General features: G+C 42.3%; 1 protein-coding gene across 1 annotated transcript in view; it reads left to right on the forward strand.

Annotated features, from left to right (window-relative positions):
• The first annotated feature begins 5,737 nt into the window (after positions 1–5,737).
• The window catches only part of LOC311059872 (protocadherin-15-like), a 240,989-nt gene continuing 221,156 nt past the window's right edge, over positions 5,738–25,570 (forward strand). The window contains exon 1 of the mRNA XM_084077970.1: positions 5,738–5,830. The gene's annotated coding sequence lies outside the window, so the exon portion shown is untranslated. The remainder of the gene's footprint in view (positions 5,831–25,570) is intronic.

Below are 25,570 nucleotides of genomic sequence, written 5' to 3' on the forward strand. Positions count from 1 at the left end.
TTTTTTTTTGTACTTTTTTAGGAGAGTGCCTTGGTTTTTCATCTTATTTGACTCTGCATCAACACATTAATAAATATTCACAGTTGGGCTTCATGAGTCAGAGAAATCAATACGTGACTTCACTTTGTACTGTCGTTTTTTTTGTTTTACCAAAGTCACCTTCCTGCACTGTTTGTATCTTTCACTGACTTTTAGAATGCCGCAGTCCTCTTAAGATTTTTTTTTTCTACAGCAATTAACTATGGCGTTCCTTTGTTTCTGTATTGAAAATATACCTTACGATGACACCACTGTATTGTATCAAATCAAACCATGAATTCGATCATTTAGATCTGACCTTTATCGGTGCATTGCACAGGGAAATTCAGTTGTCATAACAGCACCATAGTAAGGATGAAACAAAGATACAGGTAAGAGCAGAGAACATGTACAGAATAAGTAGTAGGGTAACACTAATTAAAATAGGATAACAATGTAAAAGATAGTATAAAGACGACCTAACATCCGACCTGTCATTCTGCGCCTGGGCTGGTCAAGTACTGTATGCATAATGTATGCCATCAGTAGGTAGAAATGGAGGGATAGGTTTCATGTGCATTATATTCCATTGTTGTGAACATTACACCCCCAATAGTAACTGTTACTAACACATGAACGATCTCATCAGATCACACAATGAAGTAGTCAGTAGATAATGTAAACCATTGAATAACGCAAATTCCTCGCCCTACCCCAACCCACCTTTTATTAGCTGCGAGTAACCAGAGCCTCTGATAAAGACAGTTCCCCCCAGGGAGTATTATCACAGCCATGCCACTCTGCTCCATGATTGTTGCCAAGTAACTTGGGCCTCTATATCTCAGCTGATGTCTTTTCAGTGCTGCTCATTGAATATGATGTTGTCATGGAGCCTATCTTTGGCTATAGCATTAAAGGTAGAAGGCCCGTGCTCTGAATACAGAGTCCAGAGTGTACGGGACTCTACTACCGGTAAAAGAACTAAGACATTATCTCTGGCATTAAATGCACCACACTCTTATAAAGGCATCCAATCAAAACCGTGGTTACCAAGCAGTCCACTCACAATTCAACAACTCAATCTGATTCTCCCTTATTAACCATGCAATCAAAATCTCTACTACAAAGCCACCCATTGTCTTTACATAAACACCCAGTCAGTATCACTATAACAAATCCATCCAATCAGAATTGATTTTACAAATCAGTCCAAACAGAATCGCTGATGTTACAAATCAGTTATAAACAGAATCGCTGATGTTACAAATCAGTTATAAACAGAATCGCTGATGTAAAGGGGTCCAATCAGTATTGCTGTTGAACAGTTGTCGAGTCTGATGCACAATTGCAAGGTGTAAATTGTAAATTGTAAGGTGTTACAATCGGTAACCAAGCAATCTAGACAGAATCCTTGCTGTGTAAAGCTTCTATCAGAAGCTTACATGGCTACCACCAAAACCTACTGTAGGTAGCCAATCTATGTGCGTTTGCAGACAGGCTGGTAAAGAAGCAAGGTTTGGCATTAAAGTTATTGTCTCCGCCAGGCCGAAAGGCATGGCGAGAGAGTATGTTTTACCCCCTGTCCGTCCGTCCGTCCGTCCGTCCGTCCGTCCGTCCGTCCGTCCGTGTGTCCGTCATTCGATCTGTCTGTGTACAGCTAATCTCCGGCACCGTTGGCTTGCTCGCAGCCAAACTGTGCACACACAGTCCCTGGATACCAGAGCAGAACCTCTGCCCCAAATTTCTCACAGGGGCCTGTTATAGCGCCACCAGGAGGCCGATTTGTGCAAAACACATTTTTTGACAGTACTCCTACAGATTTTGTCCAAAAATCCCACAAATCGGTACACAGTATCTCTATAGTCATTAAACGAAACGGGTCTTTCAGATTTCTCATATTCCATCCTGATTGGCTAAAAATGCCTTCCAAAGTTTGCAGGAGTGCACCGTTTTGAACAAAATGCCTCAAATCATGAACACAGCATGCAATTTCCTTGAAATTTTGCACGCACATTCCCATTAGGCCGAGGAAGAACTAACATTTGAAAATGTTCAAATCAGCCTCATGGTGGCGCTATAACAGGCCGATTCGTGTTTTTACCTATAATTGCACCGATCTGTGTAAAACTTTGTATGCACACTCCCTATAGGTCAAGGAAAAACCTTTGACCTGCATTTTTCACATCTGCCTTTTATAGCGCCACCAGGAGGCCGACTTGTGTAAAACACATTTTTTTATACTACTCCTTCCAATTTTATCCAAATTTCACGCAAATCGGTACACATGATCTCTATAGTCATGTGATCACGACGGATGTGTTTGATTTTTCATATTCCATACTGATTGGCTAAGATTGACATCTAAAGTTTGCATTATTGGCTTGTTTTGAACAAAATTCTGCAAATCCTGAACGCACCGTCCAATTGCGCTCAAACTTTGCACGCACATTCACACTATGTTGAGGAACAAATGCCAACCTTTTAACATTGGCCTGTTATAGCGCCACCAACAGGTCTAATTTAGCGAAACACATGTTTTTAACAAAATTTCTCAAATCATGAATGCAGTCAGTGTCCGATTGTCGTGCAAGGCCTAAGAAGAAATGGCACCCTTTTCACGTTGGCCTATTATAGCGCCACCAGGAGGCCACAATAGCCTACCTGACCTGGCGGAGACCTGTGCTCCGAGGAGCACTTTTTCTAGTTTGTTTCTAGAATGAACCCTTTATAGTGTATTTGACTGGTCTTCCCAATTAGATCTTACAATCAAAAGCTTAGATACTGGAAATTAAGAGCTTGACTTGGCTGATAGTGTTTGAGAAGGCATCTTGTTGGTGTCAGTTCAATGTGTTTTAATGTTGATCTATGGATATGTAGAACTAACAGTATTATGGTCAAATATTGACCTTTTGCCCTTTCTTTAAACTTGAAAAAATAATAAATCCATGTTAAATGGTATAGTGTCACAAAACTTAACTTAAGCTCACCCTTTTTTATTATTTACCTACTTTGCAGATAGACTAACCACTTAAGCCCTATATTATACTTTGTCGTATGACAGTATCGTGAAAGAATTGAGAAAATGTATGAACATTTGGAAAATTGTTTCAATTTTTTTGGCGGCCAAACACAGAATTTGTTTGTATCTGTTTGTACTCTTCTTCTTCTTCTTCTTCTGCCGTTTTTCACAGTTCTGGCATAACCGCACAGTTGCTTTTTATAAACTTGGCAGAATAATAGAGGGTCATGCCAAGAAACAAATCTTAGTCCCAATTGGCACTATTGGAATCAATTGAAATTGCAGAGTTTGACCAGGCATAACTCATGCACTGTTTGACCTTCATCCATGAAACTTCATTACACACATGCCTCTCCTCATGAGAAACAAATTTGTTACTGTGGCCCATGAGCTCTTCCTCTTAGATCTTGTGCCATTCTGAATTTAATGAAAAACACTTAAATCACTACCCCTCCTGGGATTTTTTGCAATCTGTGCAAATCTTTCTACACTCTATGGACCAATATCTAAAATGCCTCTTCATGAAAAGTTTGTATGTTGTGAAATGAAGCCTCCATGAATGTTGTAGATTAATTAAAATTATTGTTCTGCCTGTAAACTGCTGTGTCAATTTCTACTAAACTTTGCAATATGGTAGAGTAGAGGGTAGTGCCAAGTAACATTGAGGCAAATCTTACTCCAATTGATCAAAAGTGGGCTACTACACAACTGAAAATGCAAACTTTGAACAGGCATATCTCATGCCTCGTTTGAGGCTGCTTGCAGTGATTTATTTATTCATGTATTGCCTATGATATGCCCAAATTAGGGACACCTGTTTTGGCATGGTAAATCTATTTTGCAGTTTGGGATTTTAAGTGGTTCTCCTTTTTACCAGCTTGACTGGCTGATGTCCACAATTTTCGGATTATTTTCTGACAGTAAGATCGGTACCTTTTACAAGCCAATACCTTATAGTAGACCTTTTTCATGGCAGCCATATTGACATGAATAGTTGTATAATGTTACATATTTGACAGGCGTTACCAATTAAACTGTCCTAATTAAGGCTCTGTTCCATTTAGTTGTGCAGAGCATTTCCAATGAACCAACCCTGACAGTTTGACCTGTTTGACGACCTTGACCTTAACTATCATTGGTAACACCTGTGAAGGAAGTAACATTACACAACTATTTATGTTATTATGGCTGCTGTGAAAAAATTCTGTTGCTTCTCTAAATAGTTACATTTTTTTGCCCCAATGACCCTCTGGGGTTATGGGATAGATGCAATTTGGGGAAATACAATGAGTCCTAAAACAAATTATCACTGCTTCAATCTTTGATTTGCTGGGGAATTTCACCTCAGAGCAATCATTTGTGATACAATGAACCAACAGTTCCACTGAAAAATGGGGCTGTAAATGATGACTTCTGCATCAAAATGACACATTCCAGTTCTCTAGACTAGAGCCACTGTAGCCACTGACAGCCCTCTTAAACTGCATAGCACATACTTCAGACTTGGTATTTAGATGAAGAGGTTAACATTATACATTTACCCAGAGGAACTTGACCAACGGTAGAAGTACTAGAGATACTGGCAGGTCAGTGGTGTAAAGTAACTAAATACATTTACTCAAGTACTATGCTTAAGTACAATTTTGAGGTGTTTTTACTTTACTGGAGTATTTCCAATTTTCAGTACTTTTACTTCTACTCCACTTCATCTCAGAGGCAAATATTGTACTTTTACTCCACTACAATTATTTGAAAACTTCTTTAGTTACTAGTTACTTTGTAGATTTTGATTATTATTACTACAAGCTCACAGTGCATTGCTTGTAGATCTGCCATTTTCAAAAGATTTTTATACATTTGAAAACTTGTGAAACGGGACAGTCAGCATAAAGAGTACTTTCTACTTTTGGTAGGCTACTTTGAGTACATTTTGATACCACTACTTTTGCTCAAGTAAATTTAGATATTGATACTTTTACTTAAAATTAAGTAACACATTTGGGTACTTTTTCCACCACTGGGTAACAGTATACATTTTAGACATGTAGGCATAGGTATCCTACTCATATAGAGGGACTGGAGCATAGGTAGAAGTACTTTAGGCTAGAGATACTGGCAGATATAATAGTGTATTAGTAGCCTACAGCCACTGGCCCAAACAACCCGCCCATGAATTCTGCAGCCGATTAAGCCACCTGCCTTTTGCCGTGGACATAATGAGATTATGATGGTGCAGAGATCACCATTGCTTTTGCCTTCTTCTCTGTCTGCGCGTCTCTCTCTCTCTCTCTCTCTCTCTCTCTCTCTCTCTCTCTCTCTCGCGCTCCCCCCCCCCCCCCCCCTCTCTCCCTCTCTCTCTGGTCGAGAGATCAGTCACTCGAGGGGAATAGGCTACTAGAGAGGAAAGATACTGTTACTCTGTCTTCCAACACTACAGCTGCCTCGGCTCATACGGCACTCACTTTCGGCTTAGATAGCAAGTTCCAGAGCGGACCTTATTCACTACGACGGCGAACAGATCGTTTTATAGGCGAGATCAGTAGACAGAGTTGTTTTCCCCCCTGCACGTTGAAGGTGATAAAAGCTCATTTTGTTTCTGACCCGTCTCCTCGTGAAAACGAGGATAGGAGCCCCGACGGGGTCTTACTTTCCGTGAAAGTGTTGCGTATGGGGCTGGATCGTGGATTCCTCCCCGGGATATGTGCCTCCTTGTCCCGGCCGAGACACGCCAACAACAGTATCTAAACAAGTGGATTTGTATGTCAAGCTTATGGCTTCAACGAGACTAACGTGGTAAGTCCAGATCCGCTTGCTTTATAATTCAGTTGTAGCCTTGGATAAAGACTATCATAGATGTATGTTTTATCGAGGCTGACTTTTACTTTCGTATCTTATGATATAGAAATGTAAAAATCGATAAAATACATGTCTACACATCTTGATACAAGGCTAATTCAGTTGGTATTTTTAGTTTTGTTTTCTTGGTTCCTATAGAGAAACGTCGCGTCATTAACGGGGGAAGCGACGAATGAGACAATTTTCGCTGACTTTCCGGAGACTCTTAAGTGTAATTGTTTTTGTGACATAACTGTTGCATCTGAATAGAAACGCCCGCATATACATGCTTTAAATACGATCGTGTGGGACATCATTTAGACTAGTGCAGGGTTCTTCAACTGGGGGTCCGGGACCCGTAGGGGGTCCTCAGAGTTACTACAGGGGGGGGGGGGGGGCAGGCAAATTGTTGTGTGATAGGACCTTTTTTCTTTCATTTTTTTACATGAACCACTTGATCCCTATCGTCCCTATTCTGAGGGGAACATTAGCTGAAAATAGCAGATTGTTGTGAGCTTGTAGATCTGCTATTTTCGGCTAAGAGGTTTGGTGTAGAGGGAAAGAAGAACAGACCAAAACTTGTACTTGTCTGTTCTTTTATTTTGTTATTGAGGGTTTAAGTGGCTATCTGTCTGAAAATACACATTAACATGACTTATATGAAATCTATGAAAAAGTTGAATCTGCAACACAATTCTATAAAATATGTAGTGGGGGTCCCTGCTTCATCTCTCTGTCAACTGGGGGTCCTTCGCTGAAAAACGTTGAAGACTCCTGATTTTTTAGAGCGATGGTGCCTTTCGTGTTTTCAATGCGAAATCGCTGTCCTTGGTTCTGATCTAGACTGGAGGAGACGTGTTGCTAAACGGCAAAGAACATGCGGTCTGCTTGCTTTCAAGACAACTTGACAACCTTGTTGAAGGACGTAGGCCTAATTATAGGAAGTAGTATTTATATTTTTATTATATATTTTTATAGGAAGTAGTAGTACTTTTTAGTCGTAGCCTACTATAGCATATGTTGCAGTTCTGTGAGTACACTTTCTGTATTTAGCTGGAAAGTCGTTAGAAATGGCCGAAAAATCAATTAGGAATTAACAGTCTTCCCTGCAATCCTACCTACTGTCTCAATAAGCACAGCTAACCGTCGCCATAGTAAGTAAATGTGTGATGATAAAATGAGGGGAGTTCCTTCTCCTTCCGTTTTTAGCACTTATTTTCAACAAGTAGTCCTGTCTGTCTGTCACTGTGGTCTATTTTAGTATAGACGCTTTGCAGTGGTCCCTGTGAAAAGCAGGTTACCTCACAGTACGTCTGGGATTAGAGAGAGAGAGAGAGAGAGAGAGAGAGAGAGAGCTAGAGAGAGAGAGGAGGAGTAAAAGAGAGGGTCATCCGATTACCTTCCCTTCCCAGCAAGCTGTCGCCTAGTCAATAACAATAAGAGATAGTGAGAAGAAAGTCAAAGGTGACAGAGATGAGACCATATGTGCCCTAGGAGTGCAGTGCCTGGAACTGGTGTCAGTCATTTTATATATTCATTAGCTGTTGAATGCCGGAATCCCCATTACATTTAGACGCCATGGCAATGTAACATTATGCCAATGAGTGACTCACTTGAATTGAATTACTGTGTGTGTGTGTGTGTGTGTGTGTGTGTGTGTGTGTGTGTGTGTGTGTGTGTGTGTGTGTGTGTGTGTGTGTGTGTGTGTGTGTGTGTGTGTGTGTGTGTGTGTGTGTGCGTGCGTGCGTGCGTGCGTGCGTGCGTGCGTGCGTGCGTGCGTGCGTGCTGCCTGTGCTTTTGTATGTTGTTACAGCCATAGCATGCATTTAACTGTGTGTGGTCTTGGTCTTGCAGATGTCTGTGTGTGCAGGCATGTACTGTATGTACTGTATATGCAGTCTTTCTTGCACTGAGTGTGCGTGTAATGTGTATGGATGTGAGAGAAGAGATGAGTGAAGAGAGAGACGGAGAGAGAGAGAGAGAGAGAAAGAGAGAGAGAAAGACAATAAGCCCGCTAATATACACATTTAAGTGAAACATTCGTCTACATTTCATAATTAAGTTGTTAGCCTAAAGTAGAGCCCAGAATCCAATTTAATGTAACACTTTGCTCAGTCATGTGTGAAAGAGGCTTGTGTTGTGGCGGGGCTATTTATTGCTAAGCTACTCCTAATGAGAAACATGTTAGAGTCACACACAGAGTGGCGTGCGCGCCTCTCTCTCTCTCTCTCTGTGTGTGTGCGTGTGTGTGTGCGCACGTTCGTGCGTGTGTGTTACACAGTGTCATGGTTGATCAGTGAGAGTTTGTACAGGTAGGAGCAGTGTCATTTCAGGTCAGAGCGTGGGCGTGTGCATGCGTACTGTATGTGCATGGATGCATTTTGCATGTCTGTGGCTGAGCCTGCAGCAGGTGGGTATGTATGTGTGTACTATATGTTGGTGCCGCTGTCCTATTGTTGAAGTATTGTGTGTGTGTGTGTGTGTGTGTGTGTGTGTGTGTGTGTGTGTGTGTGTGTGTGTGTGTGTGTGTGTGTTATCAAACCAATGTTCCTGGTTTACACGTGGCATGAAGAGGAGTCTAAAGTCTAATTAATAATCTATATAGTACAACAGTGTCGCTTGCCGACAAGCTGTTCTTTTCAGCCAGCAACGCCATTGTGCGACAGCGCGTGAATGAAGCTTAACTGGCAGAATATGTGGTTGTGTGAACCTGGGACCCCTGCACCCATCACTGTGTCAGAGCCTGTTAGTCACGCTGAATGCCAGAACGACAGGGACTTTGATTTGAATAAGTGCTCAGGCTGTGGGCTTTGGAACAGGAGATGGTGCTTTAAAGCCATCCTTCATATCGGCGCACAATTACTCAGTGCACAACAGATACTTGAAACACTCGCAACCTGGCACCCCTCATTATAAAAAAAAACAAGAACAAATTTGAAAATTAAAGTATTTAAATATTTTTGGAAAATTGCTCACATAGAAGATCAGCACCCATGAAATACTTCAACACATTATACTGACTGTGTAATTGCACAAATAATGTGGTTGTCAATGGGAAAGTCATTCATTTCTTCCCATTTCTATGAGTGGATGATGTTTGCTACAGCTACTTTTCTGCTGTTTTTCTGAGTCTAATGCCCGAGTTATACTTAGTTGCACGCCAGTGTCTCTCACCAAACATCTGCTATCTTGTACTATAGATTGGCCATTTTTGGTGTGAGACATGATGCACAACCAAGCATACAGTACATCCGATGGTTAGCAGATGGTTACTCACTACTGTCACACTCAGAAAACCTTGTTTGTTTGTTAAGGCAACACATGGTTTTGTCAAATAGTTGTCCTATCTGCTCCTGCTGGTTTATCCAGAACCTCTCTATCATGCAGAGCATCTTTGACCTCTGTATGGATCACATTACTTGCTGCACCGTGACATCACTGGCCAAAGTTCCTGGAAGGGTAACAGTGACATAACTCTGGTAACGGCTCGCTGCTCTGACACAACCTGTTGCAGCAGAGAATGTGGGCCCTACTATACACAATTTTGTGATACTACCTTGTATAGAAAAGCTTGACATTTTTGTTGTGAGGATTCTGCAGGATTCGTAGAATGTCTCTACTGGACATATGCAATTCTCACTAGTGACTATGCAATTCTCACTAGTGAGTGACTATTGTGATTACACAGTGAGATAGCATGGATTTTAGTTTAAGGCACACAAACGCACACACACACGCATTTATTTAATAAATCACTGATTAATTAATAACCTACGTACAATAACAACCTATCTTTAGACAGTATTACTATAGGATTTGCCTTCTTGGAGGGAAATAATGTAAACGTTAAACCCAAGTAACAAACACAAAAGTGTGGATTGTGTGAAAGATATGCCTCATTGAATTAAATATATCATTCTGACTAAATGCTTTGTAAACAATTTTGGCTAGGGGAACGCTGAACACGCGTTCACACGCACACGTGATAATAGTTATTGCCCATGACGGAGGCGCGCCGACTCAGCAGAGCTTGAGGCCGAGGAGGCGAGTGCCCACGCCGACCGGCCGAAGGTCTGCTAGTCGAATCAGCGCCGTCCGAGTTGTGAACCGATAGAATAGTTCTTTTCATGGGTTACAGTCTATGGTTACTATCCAGTGTCCACGACGACACACATGTGTGCGTGTGTGCGTGTGCATGTGTGCGCATGCACACACACGCACACATGCACACGCACACACGCACACACGCTTGCATTCATTGCCCTCTAGCGTTGGTTATACAGAATTGCCTGGGTGGGTGGTAAAAACAACCGCACCTTTTCCAATTTCCCTGGAATGCCAATTTCCCTGTAACATATATATTATAATCAAGTAATCATTTGTCTCTCTTTGTCATCTCTATCTGTCACTGTGTGTACAGTATATGGATATGTAATTATGCTCCTCGTTACAGCTGTTTTTAACACATCTGTAGCATACAGTCCTCTACATTTCCTACTGACCCCATTCTTTAGAGAAATGACATGGACTGCAATTTCATCACTACTAGCTACAGTACACAACAGAAACAACAGCAAACAGAACACTGCAACTCCAACCTACAGTTTACATCAGTTTCATGCTGACAATTAATCCCAAGTATGGCAAAGTTTGGGAAGCAGTGCAATCCATACTGTATGTTAAAAGGTATACAGGTATACTGTATTTGGCTGCCTGCTCATAACCGCCAGGCTAAGCTGTCACAGACATGTCATATTCAGTTAGCCACATGCCCATGAGCAAAGCCAGCTGCTCCTAAATACTATACAGTGGTATGCATAGCTAGTAGCTATTGTTGCTGCTGCTGATAATAAACACCACAGCATGATATTTATAGTTTATGGGTTCACGAGTAGCACAGTTGCGTTTGTCAGAGATGAATGAACATTGAGAGTCTTATTTTGTCACACAAATGTGATATAATTGGTTGCCATGGGTATACAATTAGCTTGGTCTCCAACGCAAGCAGGGTTATAATTGTCTTTATTTAAGTTTTACCCCCCATATATTTATATCACTAAACAGTGATATAAATGAATAAACTCATGTGTTTTGCACAGCTGTGGTCTGCTTTAAAAAAAAGCTCAGTTCAGGGTCCCCACAGTCATGAAATTCCTGGAAATATTTTGAAATTAGAAAAAACGTTTTCCAGTCCTGGAAAAGGTTTAAAATGTATCAAGGGTCCTGGAAAGATATTTGGTTATGTATTTTAGGCTATTGATTTTGTTCATCATTTTTTCCCCTCAAAACCTGTACATTACACGAAATATGTAACATGCCTAATGTATACCGGATGTGACAAAAATAACAGATCTACAAGCTCACAACGTGCTGCAGCGTGATGCGTAGTTAGTAAATTTGCCATGAAATTTGGAATGGAATTATACCATTCCATATTCTATGCTTTATTTTTGCTACACTGCCTGTCTTTGAGCTTTGCACACAGGAGTAAGAGACTCATTATTACTAATTATTGCGCTGAGTGATTGTTATATAGGCCTGGAAATTGGGTTCAATATTCTGGAAATGTTTTGGAAAAGTATTGGTAAAAATGTGTGGGAACCCTGTCAGTTGGTGTAATAGGCTCTATGCACAGCAGCCATTTTGGAGAAAAATTGGCCCCTTCTCTTTCACAGGTGTTACATGTACCAATGATACTAATGAAGGCTCTGTTCCATTCTGGTCAAACAGAGTCAGGGTGCTGATATTGTGCATGTTGGCTCACTAGAAATACTAGTGGGTCTCAAAGTGTGGTCCAGGGACCCTCATGGTTCCTTGAGAGGGTGTAACTCTGAGAGTGTACAAATGGAACCAAATGGACCCTCCCGGGTCCATTTGGTTCCATTTGTACACTCTCAGAGTTATGAGGGTCCTTGAAATTAAAACGTTTGAGAACCACTGTGCTACACTAAATGGAACAGAGCCTTCATTAGTGTCATTGGTAACACCTGTGAAGGTAGCAAGGAAGGGGCCCAATTTCTGTCCAATATGGCTGCCGTGCATAGAGCCTATAGTGTACACTCTACATTGTAGATACTTTATTGTACAACAAATAGTGAAAACAGATGATGTAGAAGCTCATAACGTGTTTTTGATTACATTTTTGTCCAAGGATGACTGGGGGGGAGCGCTTGTTTTGTGATAGGTCAAGTGAGGCGATCGTGAGGTGTGACAGAGCGAGTGCCCAGGTCGAACAGCCGATGGCCTTGTGCGTTGGCAAGTACGCTGTATGTACGAACTCAATCTGGGAACCCGTCGCCAAATGAAAAGGAAAAACAGCGCCCTCTGCTGTTTTTTAGCGGTGCCAACCGCTCTAAGCTTGACTTTGTCCGTATATCCGTGTGTCCGGATGAGCACGGGATCGTGTGTCCGGATGAGCACGGGATTTTAAACAGCTATAACTCCAGTTTGCATCATGCCACCAAGGCCAAATTTGGTATGTGGACTTAGACCACCAATAGGGACGAGCATGCATTGCTGAAGTTATCAAAGAGGGGTCCAGGGACCCCCAGCGCCCGTATGAGCACGGGATTTTAAACAGCTATAACTCCAGTTTGCAGCATGCCACCAAGTCCACATTTGGTATGTGGACTTAGACCACCAATAGGGACCAGCATGAATTGCTGAAGCCCCGCCCCCTCTGTCTTCCCATTGGCTGGCCTTCAAACAGCCATCACTCAAGTTCGCAGCATGCTACGGAGTAACAATTTGGTACGTGGACTCAGACCACCAATAGGGACGAACTGAAATGAGTTACGCCCCGCCCCAAAGGCACCGCTTCCTTCACACAGGGTGTGATTTTTACTATCTCCCTTGGCTCTGGGAGGAAGTCGACGGCACACGTACGCAAGGAAACCAGGGTTTTGGTCTGCCTTCAGCCTTTCACTTCCGGTGGTGCGACTATGTTTTCATTCCCACTAACAATATTTCTACACGGAACACTAACACCACTTCTCCCAGAGAACATGGATCGTTTGGGTTATAAGCCCACTTGTTTCTATGATGAAAGAGCAAGTTAAAATGTGAATATCTTTCCGTGGTTTTGTCTGCTCCAAGGACGCTATTGTTAAATTAGTTTCTGTTTGTTTCTAGTGTAAAATGTTACACTAACTTTGGAAGCCAATTACGGACGAACAGTAAGGACTATCAAAATGCCGTTTGGATATGTTTATCGCATGGGTCCAGAGATCATGTGTACCGATCTTTGTAAAATTTGGACAAAATATGTGGGAGGAGGAGCTAAAAGTGTGTTTAGAAGAAAATTCAAAATGGCGGAAAATCTATCCAAACGCAAATGGGCGTGGCCTATATGGGGAGTTGCGTCATGACCCAAGGAATCCAGGGGTAAAGATTTTTTCATTTTACGACCTACGATTCAAAAGTTATAGGTGAAAAGGTAAAGTGGGCTGTTATAGCGCCACCATGCGGCCAACTGGTGTAATAATTGTATTAATAATTTGGCAATAAACTATGAACCTCCCCTCCAAGTTTTTAAACTCTAGCCTGTACGGTTTCTGAGAAAAAAATGCTTGAATTTGAGTTTTTTCATTTTCCCATTAAAGTGGATGGGGAAATGTAATGCACTAATAAATCAATATCGGAAAATCTATTTAGACGCAAATGGGCGTGGCCTATATGGGGAGTTGCGTCGTGACCCAAGAAATCTAGTTGAGTCCAACATATAGACGAATCCACAGACGCGCTGCCTGTAGCTGCCTGTAGGCGGCCATTGCTGCGGTGTCGCGTCCGCGGAGCGTTGACACCGCAGCAATGGCTGCGCGCAGGGCAGCACTCCGTGGATTCGTCTATAGGCTACACGCTGATTGCTGAAGTGGCCAAAGGTGAGAGGTAGGCAGAGAGCTGCAGGGCTGATGAGGAGTGGAGGACAGGTGTGTAACTGGGATTGCGGTGAGGTGGAATGCTAACCTGATTATCAGACTGAAGCTGCGTGGAGCTTCAGTCTGACATTAGCTCCAGTGTAGGCGATTAGGCGAAGGGGGAGGGGATTAGAATTTCCCTAAACCAATTTGAATTGGTTTGGAATTTCCCTAAACCAATCACAAGGGATCCCCACCCCTGCACCATCCAGGTTGACAGTCGCACCGGGGGCAAGGCGCCCCGTGCCCGGCCGCAGCCGGGCAGGACACAGAGATACCTCAGTCCACGGCCCCGGGGGGAAACGGCGAAGTCGGGGCACGGGCGCTGTAAAGCTCAGGCGTGCGAGCAACCTGAGCCACCTTCGCCGCGAGCCCTTCCAGGCCGACCCAGAGCCGGTCGCGACGCACCACCGCGGAGAAAGTGCCAGCACCAGACCAAGAGGGGCAGTCCACTCAGAGTGTGGGCGGGGTCTATGGTCTGGAACCAGCCAATCAGAATGTAATTTGGTGGCCAGAGTAGAAAGACAGAAAGCAGAGAGACAGACAAAGAGAGAACTAGACAGGTCGAGAGACAAAACGTGACACAATCACAGGCCATCTCAGAAGTCGCCTTCACCAGCCATTCTGGGAAATATCACATCCTGTCACTGCCTTTATTTAACCACATATGTCCTGTTATATAGTTTATCGTATGATCATGCTGTGAGAGAGAAAATAGCTAGTCGATCATCTACAAGCTCACAACGTCATATTTTGAGATTTTTGGACATTTTGGAACATGTTCATTGTTCGCATAAAATGGCTAAGCCTGGAATGTATGTAAGGAAGCAGTGAAGACTGTCATGGTAGAATGAGAGAGGTTAATACAATGAGACCGAGAGAAGAAGAGAATGACAGTGTGAGAAAGACGAAAAGTAAACAAGATAGTAAGCTGCAAGATGAAGTGAAATGAACAGAGAATCAGACAGACGGATGGGGAAAATGAATTTGACATGGTCTGTTGAGTTGAAAAATAGTTTGTTGTTGTGGTCTCAAATGTTCAATTAGCATTTGGTTGAAGTAGTTTTTGTCCAAATTCAGTGCTGGAATGCTGCTCATTGACATTTTGTTGGAATTCGTTGTGCGCCAGGGGCTTTATTAGAATGCTTCCATGTGAGGGATTGAGTTTACATGAAACAATGCAACTGAGTTAATTGTTCCTAACGATATTATCTGCCCGCTGGCCAAAATACTACCCAAAATGAGCATATCTGGCAACCCAGGCAAGAAAGACAAAAAAGACAAACTTGCGATAGCGGGCTAATTTATTTTCATTATGGTCACATTTCTATTCAGTTTGTTCTTTGGCATAGCTTTACAAACATTAGCCTATTGCATTCCACACAATGAACACTAAGATTAATTCTAATGGGAAAATGTGTTTAAAAAAAAGAAAAGAATCAGGAATAGAATGGGAAATGGAAATTAACTAAATTAAGTGTCATTGTCATTGTCATTTTATCTCTAGAAGGAAGTATAGCACACAGGATGTTATGACAAGACCCTCTACAATCCTGCTCCATCCTTATTTGTCCCCTTTCTAAAACCATGTCTCCAAAAATGTTGTTTTTGTCTTGTTTCCGATGGTTCCCCACCAAGCACGAGCACGAGTAGGCCTGTGTTTTACAGAGCCAGTGGGTTCCCACTGTGTGATTAAATTAGCTTAATGCAAATCATGTGTCGTAAAATTTTAAAAAAACCCTGCCTTGTTTAATCCCCTAAGAAGCTTAATATCAGTGAGATCAGGGCTTCTTAAACCTCTTTATCCCTGGAACCAAATAATAAATGGTGCCCCTTGCCACAGGACCGTGTATAACATACTGTAGTGGTACCAGAAATAGACCCACAACCTCACCCTGAATCCCTACTGATGTTTCAAGACTACATTAACTTACATTTAAAACTGGGACAAAATCAATGGAGAAAGCACAGCCTTTTCTTTTCAACTCATATACTGGCACACATTTAGTTAGCATCTGTCACTGAAAACCCCTCTTGTTAACATGTTGCAAATGAACCCAAATCAGTGCTGCCTCATACTATGCACAGATCTATGTTGGTATACTGCAACGTTTATACATTTTGTGCAGTTGAAAGTGGCTGAAGGCATAGTGGCATATTAGTCAGGTCTGGAATGGAATGGATCCCCACACACACACACACACACACACACACACACACACACACACACACACGCGATCATGTCCACAGCTGGCATCTCAGCAGAGCTCTGTTATTGGTAGCATAAATCAGGTTAAGCATGCATGAGAGTGAGAGCGTGTGTGTGTGTGTGTGTGTGTGTGTGTGTGTGTGTGCGTGCATGCATGTGTGAGTATGCAAGTGACAGTATGCCAGCTCTACTGTACATGTTTGAGTTTCTCCATGCATTTTCATATGTGTATGAGTGCAGTTATAGAGCCTAATAAGAGTGTATGTGTGTGTGTGTGTGTGTGTGTGTGTGTGGGGGGGGGGCATGCTGAGCCACAGAAGGTTGCATCTTGCCAGTATTAAGTCTCCCCTCTGGGTGTGTGTGTGTGTGTGTGTGTGTGTGTGTGTGTGTGTGTGTGTGTGTGTGTGTGTGTGTGTGTGTGTGTGTGTGTGTGTGTGTGTGTGTGTGTGTGTGTGTGTGTGTGTGTGCGCGTGCGTGTGCATATAAAGTGAGGTAGTGAGAGATTACAGTGGCTTTTGCCAACTTCAAAGTGTGTACTGTTGCTCTGCCAGGTCAGCATGTTTACAGTGGAGAATTTGTTAGCGTACACACACACACACACACACACACACACACACACACACACACACACACACACACACACACACACACACACACGCACACACGCGCACAGAAGTACATATATGTATTGTTGTACACACAACATACAGACTTTAATCAGTAGTTCTAGTTAGTCGAGATATGTTTTTTTATTAGGGTCACGGTGCTCAAACACATACTAAATTCTCTCTGTGACACGTCCTTCTTGCCAGGTGGTCTAGTAAGCACAAATATTGCTTGGCAACAACATTTTGTTCCAGAAGAACAAAATAAAATGGATCATGGCAGATTTCAAATAGTTCTGAAAACCCCTCAAAGTCACAACTTTCTATCATATGATGTTTGAATTGGACCCGTGTTAGCTTTGAACTAGCACACATTATCCACTTAAGCCCCATATACTCTGTCCTATGACAAACAGCGATCTACAAGCTCACAACGTGTTGCATTGCGATGCTTTGTGAGCTTGTAGATCGCTATTCTAGAAAATTATGCCTATAAGAGCTGCCAGCCAGCAAACTAACATACGTGGATTTACTCAAGAAAGATGCAGGAGCGGAAAGCACCAACGAGCTGGCCAGATGTATGGAGAACCGGGATGACTGGAAGCGACGATGGCCGAGGGGCTCGTCTGAGGACGACTTAGAGAGAGAGTGCCTATAATGACGTGCCCCAAAAATGTCAGGTTGAAAGTGGTTAAACTAACTCTGTAGTATTCAGAGGGATCCAAACCTTAAATCTTGAATCTAATCTTTGCTGAAATGTAACCAGTACACGCGCGCGCGCTCACACACACACACAGAGGAGCTGGTTTTGTTTTTGTACCTAATGTACAATAATTCGAAAATTCAACAGCAAAAAGACAAATATTTTCCCCATTCCATTATGTTCCTATCAGTCCAGCTGTAGAGTGCTAAATCTTTCATCGCAATCACTACAATTGAATGTGTTTCTGTGCCGTCCTTGCGCGGAATGTGAAACGCACTCCGATTTTACCTCCCACCAGTTTGAATCTCAGTCTATGAGTCTGTAACATTAAAATTAAATGAGGGGTCGTAGATTCAGTCAAATGTTATGGCATTATATAAACGCAGCAGCTCAGTTCCCTAAAATAAAATTAGCTTAACTCATTTATTATTAACAGCTCACTGGTGCACCTTTTGAATGTATAATGTGAGGCAACTCTTGAAAATGAGTCGATGGTGGAGATACTACATTATCTGCATTACTACATTAAGTGTGATATCTGTAATCTCCACACTGATGTACTGCTTTCCATTATTATGTTTTACGCAAGCCTTCTAGAACCCTAACTCTGAGAGTGTACTAACACTGAGGATTGTACAGTGTAGATTGGAGTCTCAGAGATAACAAACTGTATCAAATGAGGGTCCGTGGCCTAATGAATACCAAATTGGGGGTCCTTGAAATTAAAAAAGGCGAAGGGCCCTATTTTGCGTGTCTTAAGTACCAGGTCTTATGACTTAACTGGACCTGGAGACGTGGCCAATGCTGTTTGGCCACTCAAAATAGCGAAACAGCATTGGCCACGCCTCCAGGTCTTAAGTTAAGTCATAAGACGTGGTACTTAAGACGTGCAAAATAGGGCCCTGAGAATCATGGAACTACAGTAGGTGGCCAGTGACTTTGACCAGTTTCACTTTCAAAACCTTTGCACCATGCATGTCACACAAACAGAATACGGCGCACAACCAGAGATGGGAAGTAACGGAGTACAAGTACTTTGTTACTGTAACAAAGTACTTTTTTTTGAGTATCTGTACTTTAATGAGTATTTATTTTTCTAACTACTTTTTACTTTTACTTGTTACATTAGTATCTGTTCTTTCTACTCTGTACATTTTCAAAAAAGGCTTGTTACTTTAATTTTAATATTGCACGCAGATCAGACGAAAAGAAGTACTCTTGCATACCAGCGCAAGTTATTATTTATAGCTCTGTGTGTCACGTTACTACAAATGTGTATATACTTCCTGTAAGTAGACAAAAAAATAAAACCACGGTGACCAATCATTTAAAGTGGCTCTTATTTTGAAATCCTTAGAGGAAGTTCATTTCTGTTGATCACAAGCTGTTATGAGTTGGCTGTGTGTGTGTGTGTGTGTGTGTGTGTGTGTGTGTGTGTGTGTGTGTGTGTGTGTGTGTGTGTGTGTGTGTGTGTGTGTGTGTGTGTGTGTGTGTGTGTGTGTGTGTGTGTGTGTGTGTGTGTGTGTGTGTGTGTGTGTGCGTGCGTGCGTGCGTGCGTGCGTGCGTGTACCGGTGAGACGAATGTAAACAACAACACCTGGATTAATCGCAGGTTTGGGCCAAACCATGCTCCTGTGGCTTAAACATTGTTGTACTTTGGAAGTTCGTTAGCCTTGGATCAAGATGGTCATCGGTCATAGTCTTGTATCAAGGCTAGAAGTGCGTTAAACTCTTTGAACCCCTGCAGCATGGTGAGTTAATCTTACAACAACCAAACACAAAGTGCCGATAGATGGACAAATCAAGCACATAACGTGCGAGCGGCATAATGTCAGCCTGAGCATTGCAAAAGCTGTGTGTGTGTGTGTGTGTGTGTGTGTGCGTGTGTGTGTGTGTGTGCGTGTGTGCGTGCGTGTGCGTACTTTTACTCGAGTAATTATTTGAATAAGTACTTTTACCAAAGTCGTTAGGACCCCTACTTTTACCAAAGTCGTTTTTACACAAGTAATTGTACTTCTACTCGAGTACAGAATGTCAGTACTTTTCCCATCTCTGCACACAACACCAATGGTTTTGATAATGTGGATTGTGGAAGTTGGATTTGTGGATAGGACCATATATCAAAGTCACTGGCCACCTACTGTAAACATTATTGGAACCCCAATCTGCACTGTAGATTACTCAGCGCTTATTAACCGCTGGCGATCCTGACGTTGAAAACCAGTGGTCTAGAGGAAATTTTGTCTGTCTGTCTGTCTATCCATCCGTCCGTCGTCCCTCCATATTTGGGCAAGACTGACGTCATCAAGATGACGTTTTGGCCTTCTTCAAAATCAATAAATATATATGTATCAATATGATGTCATCAACATGACAATCAGGGATACACAGGGATCAAGGCATGGAATCCTTGTCCCAATGAGAAGAGGTTTAAAACATAGTTTCCTCTGTTCAAATGATATAAAAGAAATGTGTTTTTAAAAATCATGATAATGTGTCTGGATAATGTTTTTAGCAGTACAATCTGCACTAGAAAAACTGCTGCCTACAAATGGTCAGATGTGAAACACTGACAGTAATGTGGTGCAGGGCCATTGGAGGTCTCTCACAAGTTTACACACGCTGTATGGGCAAATACTGAGTATTCTGGGGCCACACATGAGCCATAATGGCTCATGTGTGCTGCTGTTGTTGTAGTGACTTCAAAGTTTATCCTCAAGTTCCCTTGCCCCAGGTCCCAGCAAACACATTCAGAGTACCCTACAATCTAGTTTCTAGATTACACGCTTGTCAAATTTCATAGCACAATTGTTTTCTTCTCACTTGCTCAGAAGTTGTTTTTCTTCAGCTCTTAATCCAACAAGGGGCCTGTACAAAGAACAGGCCCAAAGAGGTTTAGCAAAACTCCCTTCTGTATATAAAGGAATTGCAAGTTGGGGCCAACATGGCAGCATTTATAAACCAGGTTAAATTATTTGTTATTGTGTTGTTAACTACAGTAGATAACGCATTGGGCAGCCATGCCATATCAAACTACTTTGCCATGTGGTGCCTGGTGTCTCAGCCAGTTAGTGCACAGACCATATGGTCCTTGTGAGTGCACTAACCGTCTTGTATTGCTTGTCTCTCCTCTCTCTGCCCCCTGGTTTCCTGTCTCTACACTGACCTATCTGAAATGCCATAGACACTTTAGAAAAATTATACTTTTCATCCCTGCTATCAAAGCATGGACAGTATATTGCGATTTTATTGGAATAAAGTTATAAAGTTATATAAATGTGAGATTTTGAGGAATGTGATGACTGACTCTGACATTTATGATTACATTTATGATTTACAATGGGCCATCGTATGTTGGAGTCACACCTGATGCTAAATATTGCTCCAATATTTTATTTTATTTGAATCTATCTGGTGTTCTTATTCGTTTGTCTTGCTCCTTTATTTCCCTTTTCTTCATTCCTCCTCCTTATCCAGGAAAAGAAGTGGCCAATTATTCTTCCCTCGTCATTAGTAATTCCTCCCATATGCTCCTTCTCTTTATACATGCTTTCCCCCCTTGTTATGAATGTTTAACCAAGCTGTCACTTTTGAAGTCTCATGAAGAGGCCAATTATTATATTGTTGTTTTAGCATGATGATACATTGTCTGCTAAGAAAAGAAAAGAAAAGAAAGGGGAAGAAAAAGAATGATTGAGCTTCATCTACAATGTAGAAGGAACTCCTTTCTGCTTATCCTTCTGCCACGGTGAATTTAACATAGCATGTATGTTACATTTGTCCTCTGCATTTCAAACTAGGAGCAGTCATCAGCGCTACTAATACGGCATTCAGAGATCAGATAGGGGTTATGTGTCTTGCTCAAGGACACTTCGGCACTTTGACTGGTGCAATGGGGAGCGAACCGCGGACAGCTCTGATTCCCAGCTATGGCCGTGAACATGCCATAAACAATAGCATTGACATTGGGACTGCTGGTGACGAATATGAATAAGATTGCTCACCCCAGGTCAAATCCGGCAACCTCAGAACGGTCGCCACCAGGTATTCCTAAACGTAACCTTTGTAAAACTATGCCTAAACATAACCTTATTCCTAAGTGTAACCTCAGTAAAACTATGCCTAAACCTACCCTTATTCCTAAACTTAATCTCAGTAAAACTATGCCGAACCCTAAACGTATTCATAACCTTAACCTCAGTAAAACAAATACAAGAATGGCTGGGGACGAGCGGTCCGCAAAAGAAATGGGGGCGAGTGTGTATTGGGGCGAGCGTTCCGGTTACCCTGGTGACCTATGATGAGGGTTTGACGATCATATTATTGTCATCCTTTCTACATATAATCTTCTGCTCTTCATTACATGAAGAGCAGAAGCCTACTAACTTCTGTTACAGAAAGCAGAAATATTTTAAAACTCATCTCGCCCACGTATGTCATGTTGGCAGCTGAACAGCAAAACCCCCAGTGTTAATTTAACTCTGATAAGCCCTTTGCGCCTCATTTAGGACACATTCTGCATCTATAAATGTGTGTTATTAATCTTGTTATTTGCCAAACAGGAGCATTAGCCTGGAAGAGGAGTTAGCTTGTCATTTTAAGTGCATAGCAAAGTGTGGCCCTTTCCTTCATGCATATGCATTTAAGTAAGGATCATTCAGATAATGTGAGGAGATATGTTAAGCGTGGTTGATTCCACATTCCACTGGATTTGCTAATGTTAACGCAGTGACCGGGACTACATGAGGGGGGAAATGAGAATTGGTTGCTCCCTGTTTCAAGTTGGTATTTCTTTTTCGTCTTATTAGAGTTTCTGAGGACTGCGTAGTTTGTGGTAGGGACATGGCCCTACTAGTATTTTAGGGATTATTGAATTGTCTCTCTCAATATTTCTAGCAGCCACAAACAAGTTCAGCACTTCGACAAAGGGTTAACACCTAAATCATTCTGGTTCTGCCTCTCAAGAAAATAAAACAATAAAAAGCATGAACACCATCCACACCAATCACAAGTAGTTGCCAGCCAGTCAGACCAGCTGCATAGGCGCTGTACAACTCTGGTTTATTGTGTAGAAACATGTCCCTACCAATGTAAAAAACAATCCTACACGTTTGCTTCTGAGGCAGCTCTTACTCCATTGAGCTGTTGGGAGCAGTATAATTGGATGTTTTCTATGGCTAATAATGGTACCCTATAAGTTCAACCAGAGGCACCGTCTGTGCATTGGGAAACAGCAACTGTCAGCTAAGGCTGACATTGAAAACTCTGATTAAGACTCTAATCCATTTCATTAGCCTTTTCATCTAGCAATTTGACATTTATAATTATGATCAATGGTCGATCTATCGGTGCAGCACTACATTTCATAACTTAGCTGGTTCCGAGTTTTACAGATTCTACCACTAACAGCACCTTTTAAGCTCTGTTTCACATTGCAGAGGACACAAAGAGTACTGCAACGTTTTATTATTATATATATTAAACTAAAATATTAAAAAAAAATATTGAACCAATGAAAAGTATTAAAAAGCGCTTCTGACAAAACCAGCTAACTACATTGGATCATCAAACTTTCTGTTAAACCAGCTAAGTCCACTAAAGAGGGGTGGAGTTAGCTGGTTTTGCTGACTCCAGGCTCCACCCCCTTTTGACCTCCAACCTCATTGTGAGCGCACGCCGCACTCCTGTCTCTGTGACTTCTCTGTTGGGGTGAGGGGAGGTGACTGACACACAAGGCTAATCTGAATGCTATGGTGAAATTAGCATTAAATGAGCATCAGGTCCAGTACGGGTCTAGAGACCCGGCCGGTCGGACCGTGACTAATACTGTACATTTTAATTATCCTCTGTCCGTTTCGGACCGGGTCCAGTTTTCCTCGGGTCCATTTCGGACCGTGTCCAGTCGTTTTAATTTTTTCTCGGGTCCGTTCGGACCGGTCCAATTATCCGACAGGTCCGTTTCGGTCCGGGTCCAATGTTTTGGACCCATGCTACCTTCTAGTACGAGGTACTACTCATCGGCTAGTGTACGAGGTACTATTGATCAGCTAGTGTACGAGGTAGTATTCATAGTCTAGTGTGCGAGGTACTACTCATGGTCTAGTGTGCAAGTTACTGTATGAGGTACTGTTGATCGTCTAGTGTGTGAGGTACTACTCATGATCTAGTGTGTGAGGTACTGTATGAGGTACTGTTGATCGTCTAGTGTGCAAGGTACTACTCAACATGGCATGTGTCCCGACTCTGCCACACAGATCTGAAATACAAGATCATCAGCTTAAATGCCTTTTGAATTCAAAATGTAGTCAAATGACATGAAAGCAAGCATGGCGCTGGCTGTGGGATCAGCTGAATGAATAGTGACATGAGATTTATTGCCATGTGAGAGAGGGATCATTTAACAGGATAGCATTGAAGGCTCTCTGACTAATCAACTATTTCACCAGTGGCAGAACAATCTATCATAGTTAACTTCTACTCACACCATGTTAACCACTGTTTATGCCCCATTATTCACTCACACGGTCCCTATTATTCGCACGCGCGTGTGTGCGCGCACACACACACACACACACACACACACACACACACACACACACACACACACACACACACACACACACACACACACACACATACACATACACACACATTGCAAATACATGTAAATACACACACGCATACTGTATACAAGTATACTACACACAACACACACAAACAGTCAAACAGACCAACCAGGCTGTTCAAATTAACACACACACACACACACACACACACACACACACACACACACACACACACACACACACACACACACACACACACACACACACACACACACACACATACTCGCACGTGCACCCACATTATGCACGCATCTATTCCGCACCATTATGTCCTATACAGGGTATTTCACTTTAGATAGCTTAGCTTTATAAGGCCTAATGATGTGTCACCTATCGTCAGGCAGACTGGCAGTGGCACAGTAAAACAGGAAGAGAACAGGAAATGAATTACCAGGTTTTTAATGGGGGACAGGAAATGGATTAGTGTTTAACTGAGCTACTCTGGTTCATTAAGTACACAATGGGTCAGACGGAATGAGTGTGCATAGGCTGCGAGTCAGTCTATGCATGGGTGTCCAAATTCTGTAGTGTACTTGCACTTGGGCAATTTGACCACAAATGGAAATGCTAAGTAATGTATATTCTTGAAGGCACTGCTTGCAAATTTATGATCTTCATTATATTTTGTATTACTGTTTCTTTCTAGTAGCCTTTGTGTGTGTGTGTGTGTGTGTGTGTGTGTGTGTGTGTGTGTGTGTGTGTGTGTGTGTGTGTGTGTGTGTGTGTGTGTGTGTGTGTGTGTGTGTGTGTGTGTGTGTGTGTGTGTGTGCTTGTATTACCACACTTGTGAGTTGCCAAATGTCCAGAATTTGAGGAACAGACATTGTGAGAACAATTTTCTCTCTCCCAGAGAGAGAAAATGAAGAAAGATTTCTAGAATCAGGCTTCAAATTAGGATTCCTCCACACGCGTTATGACCTCCTGCAGTGAAAGTCCTCACTATCAGGAGGAAAGAAGCGGCTGGCAGCTCTGTGTGTATCAGAGAAGACATGTGCTTGTCTACACCCTACAGTAGGGGTTGGCAGAGACTGGCAATAAATACATGGGGGGGATTGGCTCAACCACTGAATTGGGAGAGAACCGAAAAAAAAGATCAAAAACAGTAGATCACACGGCCAAAAGCAGTGGGATTCAGCCGGAACAAATCTGATGATTCGGCTTCGAATAAAAGAATAGACTTTCCAGGATTTAACATCGCACACTCTAGGGATGAGACGCCAGTTCTTCTAAGTGTAGCAAATGCATTGGAAACGCTGATAAGCTGTCCTCATCTGACCTAACTTCCTTCTGTTTTACACGCACTAACCCCCCCCCCCCCCCTCTCGCTCTCTCTCTCTCTCTCTCTCTCCCCCTCTCTCTCTTTCTCCTCCCCTGTCGCCTTCAATTTGATTGGAATTACTTTGTAGGCGCGCCTGTTGAGCCAAACGTACATCGATGCAGAAATTGCTGCTGTGTGTTAACTTCTGAATATTCATAATTTCCCACCTTGCCAATTTTGGGGTTGTTGTTTGTGCCATGTACTACAGTATAATACAATTACGAACATTCCCACTTGCTCTGACTACAGTATGTCCACATCCCCTTAATCGCTCTGTGTACCTGCCACTTCATCTCTCTCCAGCTGCTGGCAGCTTGGTTT

The sequence above is a fragment of the Gymnoscopelus microlampas genome (assembly GCF_963454915.1).
Source record: "Gymnoscopelus microlampas genome assembly, chromosome: 14".
Taxonomy (NCBI): domain Eukaryota; kingdom Metazoa; phylum Chordata; class Actinopteri; order Myctophiformes; family Myctophidae; genus Gymnoscopelus; species Gymnoscopelus microlampas.